Genomic DNA, 17,261 nt, shown 5'->3' with positions numbered 1-17,261 from the left:
TGTGATCAGCTCATATTCTGCGCCTAAGTCTTTGACAACAAAGTAACTTGAAACGAAAAAGTTAAAATCAATTTTGACTTGAAAAATTCAATCAAGGAAAAATATTAAGTGCATTTACATTTAACAATAAGGGTATTTTGATTCTATAATGTCTCTTCAGTTCTAAGCTCTTTATGCAGTTAATGATCAAAATGGGAGGTGTCTCACTCAGTGCACCTCTGTTACTGTTAATGAAATGAGAAATGGAGATTTAATAAAGAAAATTAAATGATTTGCTTAGCTGCCCTATGTTACTTTTAACAATCTCTTATCCCCGAAATTTAATCCTCCAGAATCCCTGTCTAGACAAGACTCGGATAACATCAAGTTAATGAGATACTCACAAACTTCTCCCGTGTCATCCAGGATGGCGACCGCCTTTTTTTTTAATGCTCTTTTGCACTTTCATCTTGACTGTTGTCAGTGTACTTCTGTTTTCTGCAGGCCTGCAATGTGTAAAATAACTGCATTATCTCTCTTTTTAATATGCTGCCTGAAATGACCAAGGCTAAAATTTAAGGAAAGTCCATCATCCAGTGTTTCATTGTAAAACAAACTGGACAGAAGTATAATGACCCATTTTCATGTTTGAAGTATTAAAAAAGGAAACCTCATTTTAGTTCCTTAAAAGGACACGAACAAATCAACAGCACAGAAAAGTGCATGGCATAGAAATTTGTTCCGCCTTTAAGTACTCAGACTTCAATAGAGCTCGAAATAAAAGTACAATCTATGTGCTCAAATTATTTGCCGCAAGGTATTGAATGATGCCAGATATGCAAGAATCATCAAACACCGATCTCATCCACTCAGGAACCTTCGGCAGCTTTAACAATGTGACTGCTACATGAATTGCAGGCTTGTGAAGATTAATGAAAGATTTTGATGCTAAGCATGGGACTGCTAAAGACATCGCCAGCTCTTCCACAATCATCCTACTCCAGTTATTCTTTGTAGTCACACTTGTCCCCTGCCATAGCCACTGAGGTCACTGGAGAAAATTAAGCCTTCTAGGACAGCCATTACAAACCTTAGGTAGTCCATGGTGCATACCAACTCCGCCCCTGTTCTATTCCTCTGATCAGATATTTGGGTAAACAACTCCAACAGGCAGTACTAAGCAACAAGTTTAACCAAAGGTGATCCAAAATGTACTAGTCTGCATAGGTCATGGCAGAATATCCGGAAAAAGGAAATCGGCTGTACCCTATCTGCGGGATCAAAGAAATTTTTCCAGTCCACAATCCCTGGTAAAACAGTGTGCAAACTGGAGGAAATGGAGGAAAGAAAAAAAAAAAACAGTTAGTTTCAAAAGCAAAATTCAGCTGTATGGCTAAATTTAATACGAGGAACTAACCTTCTTAAATAGAAGAAATACGAGGAACTAACCCTCTTAAGGAGAAGAAGTTAGTAGAAGCACAAATATTAAAACTTCTCCAGAGCTTGTTTCCTCATCGTGGTCAACCAATGCTGGTCCTTTTAGACATGCTTCATGAATTGCACTGTTGATTGTAGAGACTAGGGAAGTGCTGAAAATAATGGCTTTCGAAGGTGCTATGAGCACTGTGGGAACCTCATTAAATCAAACCCTAGGTCAAATAATTCCTACCATTTGGGGATTATTTGACCTAATTGGGAGTTACTCAATTTAATTGGGAATTATCCAATTAAATTGAACGTTACCTAATTAGATTGAGATTTGATTTGGTTAATTACCACGATCCCCAATTAAATGAGGAGTTACCTAATTGAATCGGGATTTGATTTGATGCCTACCACAATTAGGGATTTGATTTACCTTAATAAATCAAATCCCTAATTAATCAAATCAATCCCAAAAAGGGGAGGAATAATTCCCTTCCATCTACGGAATTATTCCTCTGAAACCCTAGCCTCCGAGACCACTATAAAAGCATGGCCACACACAAGGGTGGAGGTACGCCTAAATTCCTACTAAACTCTACAGAAGTTATTTCTCAAAAACCCTAGCCACCCCCTCTCTTTCTCTCTCTCACACAAGGCTCCGGCCACCACACACGGCTCCGGCCACCCGGTTTTCCTTGAATTACCCTACCTAACTTAGGCATCGGAGGGCCTTTGGCCAACACCCCCCGGGTGTGGTCCTTTTACTCCGATCTGTTTTGCAGGGAGAAAGAGAGGCGGAGAAGACGAAGGAATATTGGGCGAATATTCTCGTGGGGAAATTTGCTCCCTCAAATTGGTGCTTTCATTGAGAGCATGAGTTATACTCAACGCGTGCTCAAGGAATCCGTTCCTCCTATTTTCCAATCCACCGAAGCCTTCCAAACAACCATGGTTGGAAGCATGAACACGAGAGGCAAAGCCGCCGCAATGGCTAGATCCGCGACGGCCCAAAGCCACTCCACCCACGATCCAGCGATCGACATAGTGGCATCGCCACCTCTCACCACTGCACCGGACACCGCCACCGAACATGGTGGAACGTCCCATCAAGGTGGACTCGTTACCACCGCCGACCAGAGGCCGATCTTGGAGCAACTCCAAGCATTCCCTTCATTGCCTCCACGCGCGACGCACGCTCCTGCATACACCTCCAATGAAAACCTAGCCCGTGTGCAGTTGGGCTCCACGCACTTCTCTCCTCCCGATCCATGAAGTCAAGCAGACCTTAATCTAAGAGTTGACCAGCTAGCTGAAAGAATGGACGACCAAAGCAATCTAATGAGGCAGCTCATCAACCAAATAGGCTTTGCTCAAAACCTTGGCCTTGGACAACCAGGCGAGGAAAGAAGGCTGGATCAACGCCCCGGTGGATGACTCGACGTCCGTGCCCGCTTGGGCCCGCAGGGAAATGTACATCACAGGCTAGGCCCCCAAGGAGGTCAGCCAAACAACCATCGCAACGAGGATCGCGAAGAAAGGCGTTCAGCTATCAACTCACAGAGAAGCGTTCTCGAAAGGCTAGGCCCCCAGGGAGGCCAGTTGGATAACTCTCGCAATGAAGACCATGAGGAAAGACGCTCCGTTACTCACTCTCGAAGAACCAATTCTCTTCGACAAGCTACAGAGAATCTTTCGCAGGCGCAGTCCACCAACACTCCAACTAGGCAGCGCAGGCGAGAAGGTCGACCCTCGGAGGACAATGAGGAAGTCAGTCAATCCCGTGGAGGTCGCCAACGTAACAAACTAGCAATGTGTGCAGAGGACGTTGAGAAGTTCGTGAATGACCGACTTCGAGACTTAAAGATTGGTGGAAATTTCGAAGATGCTCTACGTAGGGAGGTGGACCAAGCAAACTCTACGCCTTTCACTGCCGAGATCGAGCAGATTGCTCCCCCAAAAAGATTCTCAACGCCTTCATTCACGCATTTCAAAGGGGATTCCGATCCCGATAGCCATCTAAAGCACTTCAAAAGTATCATGATCTTCTACAAGGCTAACGATGTGCTGATGTGCAAGGTGTTTGCAATGACTTTGCTAGGAGCAGCCCAAGACTAGTTCCACACCCTGCCATCTGGGTCGATCAGCAGCTTCAAGGAGCTATCTTACGTCTTCACCAAGAATACACTTCTTTCCGGATGATCAAGAAGAATCCTGACCACCTGTTCAACCTGCAAAAGAAGTACGAAGAATCCCTTCGAGATTACATCAAGAGGTTCAAAGCAGAAAGGGCGAACATCATTGGATGTAATGACCGAATTGCTTCATCAGCCTTCAAGAGGGGCTTGCCAATTGAGTGTGAGCTGTATCGCGAGCTGACCATCTCTCCCTGCCAAACACTAGTAGAAGTCTTCGCGACAGCAGAGCGCTATGCGCTTTGGGACGATGACCGGATCGCCGCAAAGAAAGCTGCCAAGCAAGCCGATCAACCGGTTGAGACGGCAAGCCAAAGAAATGACATGATAAAAGACAAGGATGGGGGCAAGCGCGAATTACAGCCTTAGGGAGGCGCTCCAACAACTGAGACCTACACCAAGTTTACTATTCCGATACAGCAGATCCTAGTCCAAGTAAAGAACATGCCTTGGTTGAAGAAACCGTCGCCTTTGAAGGGAAACCCAGCCAAGAAGGATATCAGTAGATACTGCGAATTCCATGAAGGGCACGGTCATTACACAAATGACTGCTTCGCCTAGAAAAAGCACCTCGAAGAACTGGTCGGAGACGGCCATTGCACGGAATTCATCGCAAGGGGTGCTATCCAGCAAATCAAAGATTGTGACGCGGCTGCCAACGAACCTCCACGAAAAAAGTCATACGGATCAGCACGGTCTTAGCCGACTTTAAGAGCCCGAGCTGACCACGGAGGAGCAAAAGAGAAAGATCATGTAAGCGACAAAGCGAAGGTCTCCCAAGCTGTCACTTGCTACCCAGTCATGAAGACGATCCCGACATCACCTTTTAAGGGAAGGAAGTTCCAAGACAACGGAATGCCCATCACCTCCGAATGTGCTATCCACAAGCTCCTCGCCTATCAGCTCGCTCCAAGCAGGCGGCCAGGCCTCCCTCACCTCCATTGAAGACAAGTTACTTTGATGTTACCTCTGCAACTCATCTCTTTTGTTCAATAAAGCAATGTAGTCACGTAGACATCAATACATGTTCAAGCATTTCTTTCCAATGGAGTGTTCACAAATGCAATCGACACGTCTCCGGACGTAGGCCAAACGGGCCGCTCTCATCGACACGTCTCCGGACGTAGGCCAAACGGGCCGCACTCATCGACACGTCTCCGGACGTAGGCCAAACGGGCCGCTCTCATCGACACGTCTCCGGACGTAGGCCAAACGGGCCGGACTCATCGACACGTCTCCGGACGTAGGCCAAACGGGCCGTACTCATCGACACGTCTCCAGACGTAGGCCAAACGGGCCCTCTCATCGACACGTCTCCGGACGTAGGCCAAACGGGCCGCACTCATCGACACGTCTCCGGATGTAGGCCAAACGGGCCCGACTCATCGACACGTCTCTGGACGTAGGCCAAACGGGCTGCTCTCATCGACACGTCTCCGGACGTAGGCCAAACGGGCCCCTCTCATCGACACGTCTCCGGACGTAGGCCAAACGGGCCGCACTCATCGACACGTCTCCGGACGTAGGCCAAACGGGCCCCTCTCATCGACACGTCTCCGGACGTAGGCCAAACGGGCCCAACTCATCGACACGTCTCTGGACTTAGGCCAAACGGGCTGCTCTCATCGACACGTCTCTGGACTTAGGCCAAACGGGCTGCTCTCATCGACACGTCTCCGGACGTAGGCCAAACGGACCGCACTCATCGACACGTCTCTGGACGTAGGCCAAACGGGCCGCTCTCATCGACGAGTCTCTGGACATAGGCTAAACATGCTGTGACCTGAGAAAAACATCTTATGGGATGTGCAGAACACACCCAGAGTCTCTCAAGGGGGACCCTGGTGCTCGCCAACATCCTAAGGGAAATCATCCTACGGGATGTGCAGAACACACCCGGAGTCTCTCAAGGGAGACCCTAGTGCTCGCCAACTTCCTAAGGGAGATCATCTTACGGGATGTGCAGAACACACCTGGAGTCCCTCAAGGGGGACCCTGGTGCTCGCCAACTTCCTAATGGAAATCATCCTATGGGATGTGCAGAACACACCCGGAGTCTCTCAAGGGGGACCCTAGTGCTCGTCAACTTCCTAAGGGGAATCATCCTACAGGATATGCAGTGCATGCCCGGAGTCCTTCATGGGGGACCCTGGTACTCACAAATCTCTAAAGGAGGACGTGCAATCAAAACATAGGCTGGTTACTTAAGCAGTTCACAAGTCAAACACCTTCTCTACGCGGAAGCCCAAGTCCACGAAGGAAGCCCAGTTACAGCTGGACAGCCCAACGGATAATCTACATCTCCTACATGCCACCACGCGCCATGCAGAAGCTGGGGGCATTTGTGGGAACCTAATTAAATCAAACCCTAGGTCAAATAATTCCTACCATTTTGGGATTATTTGACCAAATTGGGAATTGATCAACCTAATTGGGAGTTACTCAATTTAATTGGGAATTATCCAATTAAATTGAACGTTACCTAATTAGGTTGAGATTTGAATTGGTTAATTACCACGATCCCCAATTAAATGAGGAGTTACCTAATTGAATCGGGATTTGATTTGATGCCTACCACAATTAGGGATTTGATTTACCTTAATAAATCAAATCCCTAATTAATCAAATCAATCCCAAAAAGGGGAGGAATAATTCCCTTCCATCTACGGAATTATTCCTCCGAAACCCTAGCCTCCGAGACCACTATAAAAGAATGGCCACACACAAGGGTGGAGGTACGCCTAAATTCCTACTAAACTCTACAGAAGTTATTTCTCAAAAACCCTAGCCACCCCCTCTCTTTCTCTCTCTCACACAAGGCTCCGGCCACCACACACGGCTCCGGCCACCCGGTTTTCCTTGAATTACCCTACCTAACTTAGGCATCGGAGGGCCTTTGGCCAACACCTCCCGGGTGTGGTCCTTTTACTCCGATCTGTTTTGCAGGGAGAAAGAGAGGCGGAGAAGACGAAGGAATCTTAGGCGAATATTCTCGTGGGGAAATTTGCTCCCACAAGCACTTCATTGGAAGAATGATGCAAAATCAAACAAAGAATGCCAATTGCTAAGAGACATTCTTGATTCCACCCGTCTGCAGCTCTTGTGGTGATAATATTTATTAACTACAAAAGAAGACACACTGTCTCATTAAATTCCTGTGGCAGCAAGCAAACTGGAATCGCCAAAATTAAGTAAGTCACCTTCATAGTCACTGCAAGGCAACATTCATCATCAGAAAGAATTTCATGGTGCACTGAGCATAAAATTTTGAAAATTAAAACTAAAACGGGTGTGGATATCTGTGGGGACTGTGTATAAATTGATTCACAGAAAAGATTCCGGAGAGCACTCCCAATACCATGCAAGCATAACTGGTCAGAAGCAATTGGAAATATATTGACAATAGTTGCCACGAGATTCACTTCAGAAATTATGTCATTCTCATGTCCTTTCTCAAGAAGTTGTGTCAATAAGGACACTAAAAGTGTTGATCCATGATTATCTCCTCCTGCTATTAATTCTGCAATTAAATTAACATTCACCATATGACTGTTCTTTCCATGGACAATGATGCCATTTGCTATATTCTTTCCACTAAATTTCAGAAGCTGATATGACAGTGGTGTGCTGAGCTTCTCTTGTTGAAACAACCACTTCAATGATATAGGATTAATTCATGCAGAATGCAAATCCCATTCGCTTTCGCTTAATATCTTGAACAGGATTCTCTCAGCTTCTGGACTGTACGGGATTTGGTAGCTAACCTTGGTGAGACCCCTATAAAGACCATAAAGATAAACCAGCCTCATCACCGTAAATGGATCAGTGGATCCACCTTGGAGATCAGTACTGTTTTACCAGAATATATTTCTCCAGAGAAGCTAAAACCAACTTATCATCTGCAAGTCTGGGGAGAAAAGTAGTAAAGATGTGAAGAAAAGTAGGTTGTAATTGTTAAATGTACTGTAAAAAACATAGCCAAACGAATGAAACTAGAAAACAAAAGCTCAATTACCGTTCATCATATAAAGAACTTGTGTATGAAATCAGCGAAATGGCAGATTGGCAAGAAGATAATTCTAAATTACGGGAGTTCTTTTGCTCAAGTAGAATGAGAAAATCAATGGGATCAGATGGGAGACATAGAGTAGCATCTAATACGTTGCCCAGAATCATTTCCCATAAGAACACCTACTAGTGAACCGAGCATCTGATACACACTCCATTTCATCTTTTCTGTGGGAAAGAAGCCTAGACATCCAAACGACAAACTGAACCACCTTTGGATGAACCATTGCTGTTTAAATCAACTAGTACTGCATATGCAGCCCCGAAAAGTCTTCTCTGAGCCAACATTGTCAAGAACGCTGGACAAGTAATATGGAAATTGTTAGTTGAGAGAAGACAGGACTGATACCAATGAGGAAATGTGTTTGTAAAATGGGGAGGATTCCATGCTGTGTCAGGATCACTTCCCCAAAAAGTTATATATTACCTGAGAGGTTTAAAATTATAATTGTTTCCTCTACAGGCAGTAAGTTCTATAGGCAAGGACTCAAGCACTTGGAGCTGCAACGTTTTTATCGTTTGATTCTAAATAAACTCAAGATGCAAAGTATCTTGTCATGATAGAACAAATTGATGGAACTCATTAATGGCATTGTTCTACAATCATTCAAAACTGATCCAGCTATTGATGAGAGAAATTGCAAGGACCTTCACCTTCAAAGTTAAAATATGGTCTGACATCAATAGGAAACAAGTGTGGTGTAGTTAGGGAGTTCGTTTGCGGGCTTGATGTCTACATATGCCTATGTGCCCAGAAATAAAACCTACTTTGAAAAATTAAATAAATAGAAACTCATGGGGTATAACAAGCTGACCAAAATGCTAGTCGTATATTTCTGAGCTATGCTATAAGGGAAAATGGACCCAACTTACAAGGCACAACAATAAAGATTTCAAGAAGTGGAATACTGACCTACACAATTCAAGCGAACAACATCGCTTTGGGTTTTCATGAGGGCCTCTAGAGACAAGCGCAATAGCTTGGGGCAAAAGGCAAATAAAAAATCAGTTCCAATACCAACCTCTGATGCGTATTGGAGAACAGATACCTTATATAGAACAAACAGGATTTCTCCCCGAATCTCTTCACTGTGTTAAATGAATAAAATAGAGGATTTTAGTTATAGTGTGGTAAATGCATGGAAAAAGGAACATCAGTTTTCTTTATTTGTTACCTTGGCAATTGAAGACCTTCAACAAGATTGGTAATGAGGCCATATTTTTCTCTAATGTGAGCATAAGGATTATTCTGCTGGCAGTTTAACAAAATCCCTAAGCAGTGAAGCTGCACTTAAAGAATGGCAGAATTGTTAGCAGGGATATATATGTTTTCATATCAATAACATGTAAGTCTTAAAGATCTTGTTGAAAAACGTTTCGTTAGTAGAAGCCAGTGGGTGCACAGATGCTTATCATTCTTGAGACTTGATTGTAGACTCTGAACCATAGCCATTAAACTTGGATATGAAAGTCATGGCTTAAAGTCAGAAATCTGATGTTCATTATAAAAAAAAAAAAAGAAGGTAAGATTGCATGTTAATGAAGGTGAGAAAATGAAAGTCATGGTTTACGAAACTATCAGATTGCATCCTTAATGTTTTTTTGTGTCACTTATGGTCCTCAAGGTTAGTATGTGCAATCACAAATGGTCCCTGACGTTAGGGTCTGTCAAAAACTCTGTTAGTTTTCTATCGTGGCATACATATATATCACAAAACATCCCTGAGGTTTACACACTTATCACAAATGGTCCTTACGAATTTTTTTTTAAAAAATTTAAAATTCATAAAATTTTGGTTTTCTTTTTAAAATTATTTATAAATGAAAAAACAATTTATAGAAGGATTTTAATCTTGAGGACCATTTATGAACCCTAAACCTTTAGTTTTTTTTTTTTCATTTTTAAATTTTATGAATTTTAAATTATTTTTTAAAAACTTCATTAGTTTGTTGATGTGGCATATATATGGAGCCCACATCTACAATAATATAGTGTCACATGTATTTAAAATTTAATATATATTTTAAAATAATTATAATTCATAAAATTTTAAAAAGAAAACAAAATTTTATGAATTTTAAATTAAAAAAATTTCGTAAGGACCATTTGTGATAGTTGTGTGAACCTTAAGGATGTTTTGTGATATACATATATGCCACGTCAGCAAACTAACGGAGTTTTTGACGGAACCTAACAGCAGGGACCATTTGTGATCATGCATGCTAACTTTGAGGACCACGAATGACAAAAAAAAAAAACATTAAGGATGCAATCTGATAGTTTCGTAAACCTTAGGGACGTTTTGTGATAATAAGCCATAAAAAAAATAATAAAAAAAAGGTAAGAAATCTGATCACCCCCATGTAGTGACTGTTGACTCAGATTTCTCACCTTCAAGGCCTAGCTTGCCCACTCAAATTTCATTTTCACCGGTAGAGTAGAGCAATCTAATTTCAAAGAAACTATTAGATTCATCCACCGAATTTCTAACCCCTAACCAATCATACGCTGTTTGATTACTGAAAAATTACAGAATTCATAATTTTCCTTCATAATCCCAGGAAACAAACAGAAAATAAACATTACCCAAAGTATGTATCTAAATCTCAAAATTGATATTTAAATTTGCAAACAAGCAGAGTTTTAATATGAGAAACAGTAGAAGAATCAAGCTCGATTTCTCAACATTGTCCTACCGTACCCAGTCATACACAGTTTGGCTACCGAGAAACACAAATCATTTTCTCAGGAAGCAAACAGAAAACAAATCACAACCGGAAAATTTTATCTAAGTCTCAACAGCAATTTCAGAATTCACAGACAACAAAGAGAGAATGGTGGAAATACCGTATAAAGATGACGGAGACTCCAGGCCAAGGCACCAGAAGAGAGGCGGTCGGAAACCCTAGCGACGAAGTCAGAAGAGAGCGAGGCAGCGGCTGATTCGCAGAGAGCGGAAACGAGATGGACGACTTGTCGTGCGATGGGGTCGTCGTCGAAGGAAGAGAGAGCATGAACGAGAAGCGAGACGAGGAAGTGAGGATGGAAGGCGAGGAGAGAGCAGAGGAATGGGGGTCGGAGGAGATGGCCTGAGAGAGCTGAGAGAGGGCGTAGGACACGTGAACAGGTGGGAGATGAGGTTGGAGAAGCAGATGCAGCCGCCTTGCTTGATTCGGAGGAAGAGCGTGGAGCTATGGCTCTGTGAGCACGTTGTCGGAGACAATTCGAAGCTTCTTCTTCTTCATTTTCATGGTAGTCTCGGAGGAGCTCCTGTGACTGTGAGTTCATTTTGCGAGCACGAATAGTGTTTGAATTTTGGCGCCACAGAATACAAGAAAGCAAAGTAAGCAGATGACGGAGCCGCTTCCTTTAGCTGCTTCTTGTGAGTTCCTGTGCATTCTTCCTTTAGAGAGCATTTTTAGTCCTTCCTTTTCTTTTCTTTTATTTCAATACAAATGATAATCTATTTTAAATTAATTTAAATTACGGAAGGGGAATTGTAATTCGGTTATAGAGTGAGAGCATATCTAATCTAACCGACTTGATTAACCAATATCTGCTTTTTACTCATTCCTTTATTTATTTGTGCTAAAATTTGCACTTTATATTCGTTTTTTTCCAAAAGATTTTACGAAATTCTTGTTATGCACACAAGGGGTAATGAATATTTGAAAAAAATTTAGCTGTGAGGCTAAGATAGCATCTCAAAGATGGGATGGGGCCAATAATTGCATAGGTCAAGTTTTTCATCTTGTTCATTTGCTTTCTGCTTAGTTTTTTCAGTTAACTCAAGTCTTGTTTTTACTCCGCTAAATAAAGTGTGAAGTTCTTGATTGTTGAAGACATAGAAAAAGAAGTCATGCCAAGCCAATTCCCTACTAGGTTTTTAATCGTTTGGTTTGAAGTTAGATTTATTGGTGCAAACAACTGATACATATTTCTCATTCTACCAAACTTTTATAGTATGGTAGTGCCACGCTCGGCAACACATCACTTGGCCTATTTCTTGGGTGAGATTTGGGGAAAACACTCACCAAGTAGAATCATTCATTATATTTTGTATTTTATTTAGTCAAGTTTCCGATGTGGGATTCATAGGCCACATGTAGAGCCAAGTCCACAACGGAGTCAATCATTCAAGCCTAACACATGAGCACCACGTATTGGGTAAAGGATACGGGTAAACATTCAAGCCCAACATGTGAACACCACACATTGGGTAAGGGTAGAGGCCCAATTCAGGCCTGGTCAATCAACCCGCTCTGATACCATGAAGGAAGTTGAGGTTCCACCCTAAAACCAATTGACAATGGGGAGAGTAGCCCAACTCCTTATAAGTCCTTGTTAGGTTTCTCAACTTTCCAATGTGGGACTTTTTATTTTCACATTCTCACAATATGTGGGTGGCGTTTTACCTTCACATTCTCCACGTCACCCAATATGTGTTGTCCATGTATCAGGCTTAAAAATTCGTCACACGTGCGGGGGCGTGTGAGAATGTGAAAGTAAAAAGTCCCACATTGAAAAGTTGAGAAACCTAACAAGGGCTTATAAGGAGTTGGACTACTCTCCCCATTGCCAATTGGTTTTGGGGTGGAACCTCAACTTCCTTCAATCATCACCATATGAGTCGTTGTTAGAAGAATATAATTTTTATGTTTATGTACCATGTAGATTAAATTACGCAAGCTTAACCAACGACAATTAATGTGATTGTAAACACCAATTACAAGTGGTGGGCGAAATGGCTTTCCAAAATTTGTTCAATTATCATGACATGTGTCACTATATTATCTGCTTAATAAAAATTGAGTCTTTTCTGTTAGGGTAATTTTATTGGCACCCCATTATTTGCTTTTTGGACCTCATATTTATTTTAAACATAAATAACCTATTTTATCGTTATACATAATTACTGTTAAGGACAAAAAATATTTAAAGAAAAAATTAAATTTGCTCACTACACCCCACATATGTTCCTGCAACCCTAGTTAGATTTTTTTCTCAAACCATCATGTTCCAACAACCTTAATGAGGTTTATACACTTATATTGGTTTAAAAAAAAAATATTGTATTTATTCATGAAGGGTGAGACTGAAGTTAGAGAGGCTTTGAATGAGGTAAGAGTTTATTTTTTGGCGTTTTTCAAGTTTAGGATTTCATGATGGTCGCTGGTTGAGTTTAGCACACCAGTACTGAACGCAATAGGTAAATTCGGTGGGATGCCACGGAAACATTGCACCTATTTCGGTTGTGTTTGACTGGCCGTTAACTTAAGATGCGGTGGATATCCACCGTATTATGGAAGGTGTTCAGTGGCTTATTACGAAATTTTTACCCACAATTCAATTGCAACAAACTGAAATATATTTCTTTTTTCAGTAACTTATTGTCGACCACAAATTTAGTGCAAGCTATTTTGACCTTACTATCATTGAAGGAACAAAAACAAGGTGACGCCCCTAAAATAGATGACATATCATCCAATGTGATGGTCATCTTACCAAAAGGCATGTGAAAGGTACTCGTTTCGGGATGCCACCTCCTCGTTGAGGCTATGGGACGTTGTCTATCCTGTCGAGGTGATGAAGCCTCAGTAGTACCTCTGCAAGTCCTCTTCATATCTAAAAAAAAATATTAAGTACAAACTCAATAACAAATTTGTTAGGTGATCACTGAAACAAGAAACGAATTCACTGAAACAAGAAACAAATTCAGTAGACTACCACTGAAAAACAGAAACAAATTTAGTGGACTACCACTTAAAAACTGAAACAGATTCGGTGGATTACCACTGAAAAACGGAAACACATTCGGTGGTCAGCCACTGAAAACCGAAAACAAATTCGATGGACTATCACTGAAACAAGGTAACGATTTCAATGGGATTTACATAGGTAAGTTAAGAAATGGGGTTCATGAGGGCAATTTAGGAAAAAAAATGGGGTGTAGTGAGTAATTTTAAATTTTACTAAAATTTAGTGGGGTGTAAAGAGAATGTGGTGTGCAAAGAGCAAATTTTGGGGTGCTAATAAAATCACCCTTTCTGTTAAGAAGAAATGAGGTATATAGTAAGGGATTATGAGCCTCTATATTTAGAATTCGTGCATTTATACGTATTTAGAGAAATTTCAACCATTTGATTAATCTAACGAATTGAATTATTCCACGCCATTATAATTACATTAAATTAAAACTCTCCTATTGTACCTTATCACTTACCGGTTACTTATCTTATTTATTGTAGTTTCCTGGACTCCTAATGTTGGGGCTCGTCAATGGGCCGGGCTGGGCTAGCCTGGCCCAAATTTAATGGGCTTGGGTCGGGCTGGACTTTAAAGAGGAGAGAGAAAATATCGGGCTGGATTTTTTTAGAAAATTCAAAGCCCAAGCCCAACCCATGAGCCGGGCTTGAGAAAGCCCATTGGGACAGCCTGAGCTAAGCCCAATGGGCCCGGCCTAAACCGGCCCTACTTCATTAAAAAAAAAAAATTCATAAACTTAATCATAAGGGCATTTTAGTCCAATTTGAGAATAAGCTCACTTAATTCTAATATTTTCACATCAAACCAAATTCATAAAACACCCAATAAAGTCACACAACTTATAAGATTTTCCACAAAAATAATAAAACCAAGTATTATTTTTGAGGTTATTACATAATTAGATCGTAATACATTTTAAGAAATAATTTTAAAAAATAATAAGTATAAAAAAAATATTTTTTTTAAAGGATGGTATGAATAAATATGCAAATATTTGGTGATGTGTTCAAGAAAAGCATGATTATATTTGGTGGTACAATTATGTTTCGTGATATGATTATATTTGGTGATGTGATATGTTGTTCATCTTATATATATAATTGCTGAATTAATAATTGACATAAATTAATGTGCTATCATCCAATTATAAACTAGGAATGAGTAAAGAAAAGTAAATGAAATGAAACAAATTATATATGTGATTTAAGTGATATAATCCTAAACCTAAACTCTTATTTATACATAATTATATATGTATGCGGGCCAAACGGGCCGGGCTTTTGTGGGCCGGCTAGGCCGGGCTTTCTTGGGCTTAATTGGGCTGGGCCTATGGGCCGGGCCGGGTTTCAGACACCCAAGCCCAAGTCTTGCCCGGCTCAAGGCGAGCCGGGCCATCTCAAAACCCATAAAGGGCCAGGCCGGGCTTTTTTTCGATGGGCCGGGCAGGCCCCCATTAATCCATGAGCCCGCAGGCCAAATGATGAGGCCTACCTAATATCATGGACTTTGATAAGCAAAGCCCTTGAACGTGAACCATTCGAACATCTTTTGTGCAGAGACTAAAACTATAAATTATAAGGGGGTTGAAGGTTTTTTTTTGGGTCTGAATAAGGAGGTTGAAGTTGTATCATAGGAGAAATGGCGGCCATGAGCAATGCGTGTCAGCAAGTCCAGGGTATTGATTAACACTAAATTAAAAATAAATTTGATCTCATTAAAGATGGGCAAGGGGAAATGATAGGGTACAAATAGTGAGTTTTTAATATAATATAATTTTGATGACGTGGACTAATTAAACTTCATTAGATTAATCAATCAAATGATTAAGATTGCTCTAAATGCGTTTAAATGTACAAATGCTAAATGTAGAGGCTCGGGATCCTATAGTAAGGTTTAATATTTATCGCAAGGCTAAGAATAGCCATACCATCAGCCAAAAAATTCATCACTATAGATGTAGTTGATAGTGCTGCATCTATTATAATCTCTTGTCTGTCAAACCCTAAACCCTAACTGAATCTTTTATTTTCACCCGTTTGTCTGTCAAACACTTCATCTGCACGTAAGGAAATTTGCATGTGAATCTGCTGCAAGTTTGTGTTTAGGGTTTTGCATTTTCCATTCAAACATCTTATTTGTAAAACATTGTAGTGGTCGGAAGTTTATCAGTGTTAACGTTTGAGCCATGTCTTATGAAAGTTGAGGTATATATATGCTAGCATACAACACTGCATTTCATAGCTAGAAAAGTTGCCTACTTGGTTCTTCGAAGCCGGAGGTAAAATAAGAATCGAATTTGCGGTGAAGTTGGAGAAATTCTATAGTTTGACCTTTAGATCGAAGAATTACTTGATATGTTGGTGTATCCTAGTCATGTTTGTGTTTGGGCCTAAAATTAGCACGCCAAAAAGTTCAAAAAAAAAAAAAATGGGCCCATGGTAAAATTACCTGCCCAGCCCAAAAAGACCAAACGTGGAAGCTGTTATTAAGGCTTCAAGGATCAGCCCACAATTTGTTTGGGCTCAAACCCAAGAGATCAAAAACACACCCACGTGGCTACCTCAGCCTTGAAAAGTCAGCAATTCCAACTAAATTTTTTATATGAGAAGAGACGTCTCTGAAACACTGCCAACAGAAGATCAAAAGCCCATCTGTATTTAGAGATTTTGTTCCAAAGCAATACACCATCTTCCAAGGAATTCACGGGTCATGTTTTTTTTATAAAAAAAACAGGGAGTTGTTCAGAAAATACAAAAACCAAACCGCCATAAAAATCAGCCCACACAGACATTGGCGTTTTAGAAAGATGCCACCCAGGAAAACAGGGAAGGGATTGCTTTAGGAGGTGACTACTGAGAGCCTATCTGCCATGATTAATAAAAATCCTTTCTACTTTACATTTTTTAGGAGATCTTTTTGCCGCCCATTATTTAAATTAAAACCACCTCCCTAAGAAGGTCTCTTATAAAAAATGGAAGTAGGCAAGGAAGAAAAAGGACTCAACTCATCAATCAAAAAAAACAACAACAAGAAAACAACCAAAAGCTCACTTGGATTCCAAGAGAAACCAGCTTCAGATCAGAATTCCAAAGTTCAGACTTCGAAAATAAGTCTTCTAAAACGAGATCCCTCGTTACAAATTTGGTTCAGCAAAAGCCAAGACAAACAGAGTTTGAGTTTTCACAAACATGGAGACCTCAGCGAACCCTTGAAGAGTCCTGCTCAAGCAGAACAACGCTCGTAGTGCAATCTCTAGCCCATCAAACCCTCGAGAATAGCCACTTCTGTCCCCTTCAAACTGAAGAAGCTGCAGTTCTGCCCATTCAAAAGCCTCACGAAGCGTGAAGTAAACATAAAGCTTTGCCAAAATCCAACTTTGGTATCGATTTATAGGTCAGCCTAGCATCTGAAGTCGCGAAGCAAGTACGGACCGGCCCAGGCGCGTCCAGTCCAGCCCAAAGTAGAATCTTCCATCCAAACAGAAACGGAGTTCCGGCCATCTTTCGACCTTCCTAATGTCGATATACCTATTTATTGTTTTGTAAAAGGCAGTTCTGCCTAAAACAGTCCAACTTCTATCAAATATTTCTGGCCAGAACAGCCATTTGATACTGAGATAAATTATGAAAGTCCTCACCAGTCTGAGGCAAGAAAAGAACTTACTTGGGAGATATTCCTCACCCAAATTCACAGTCATTTGTTTTAGAAGTCAGTAACTTGGGGCGCAAGTTATCCACTCTAAAAAGAAGTCTGCTAGGATTTACATTGCTAGCAGTGGCATGCTCGCACACCAAAGAAAGCTGACTTGTCGACCAACACATGGTCTCCAA

The 17,261-nt window shown here is 41.2% G+C and overlaps 1 pseudogene; it reads right to left on the bottom strand.

Annotated features, from left to right (window-relative positions):
• Positions 1 to 285: 285 nt before the first annotated feature.
• Positions 286 to 16,931, bottom strand: LOC117614878 (annotated as a pseudogene).
• Between the last annotated feature and the right edge of the window lie 330 nt (positions 16,932 to 17,261).

This window comes from Prunus dulcis, chromosome 1, assembly GCF_902201215.1.
Source record: "Prunus dulcis chromosome 1, ALMONDv2, whole genome shotgun sequence".
Classification (NCBI taxonomy): Eukaryota; Viridiplantae; Streptophyta; class Magnoliopsida; order Rosales; family Rosaceae; genus Prunus; species Prunus dulcis.
The sequence above is the reverse complement of the archived record's forward strand: the minus strand, read 5'-3'. Positions and strand labels throughout refer to the sequence as shown.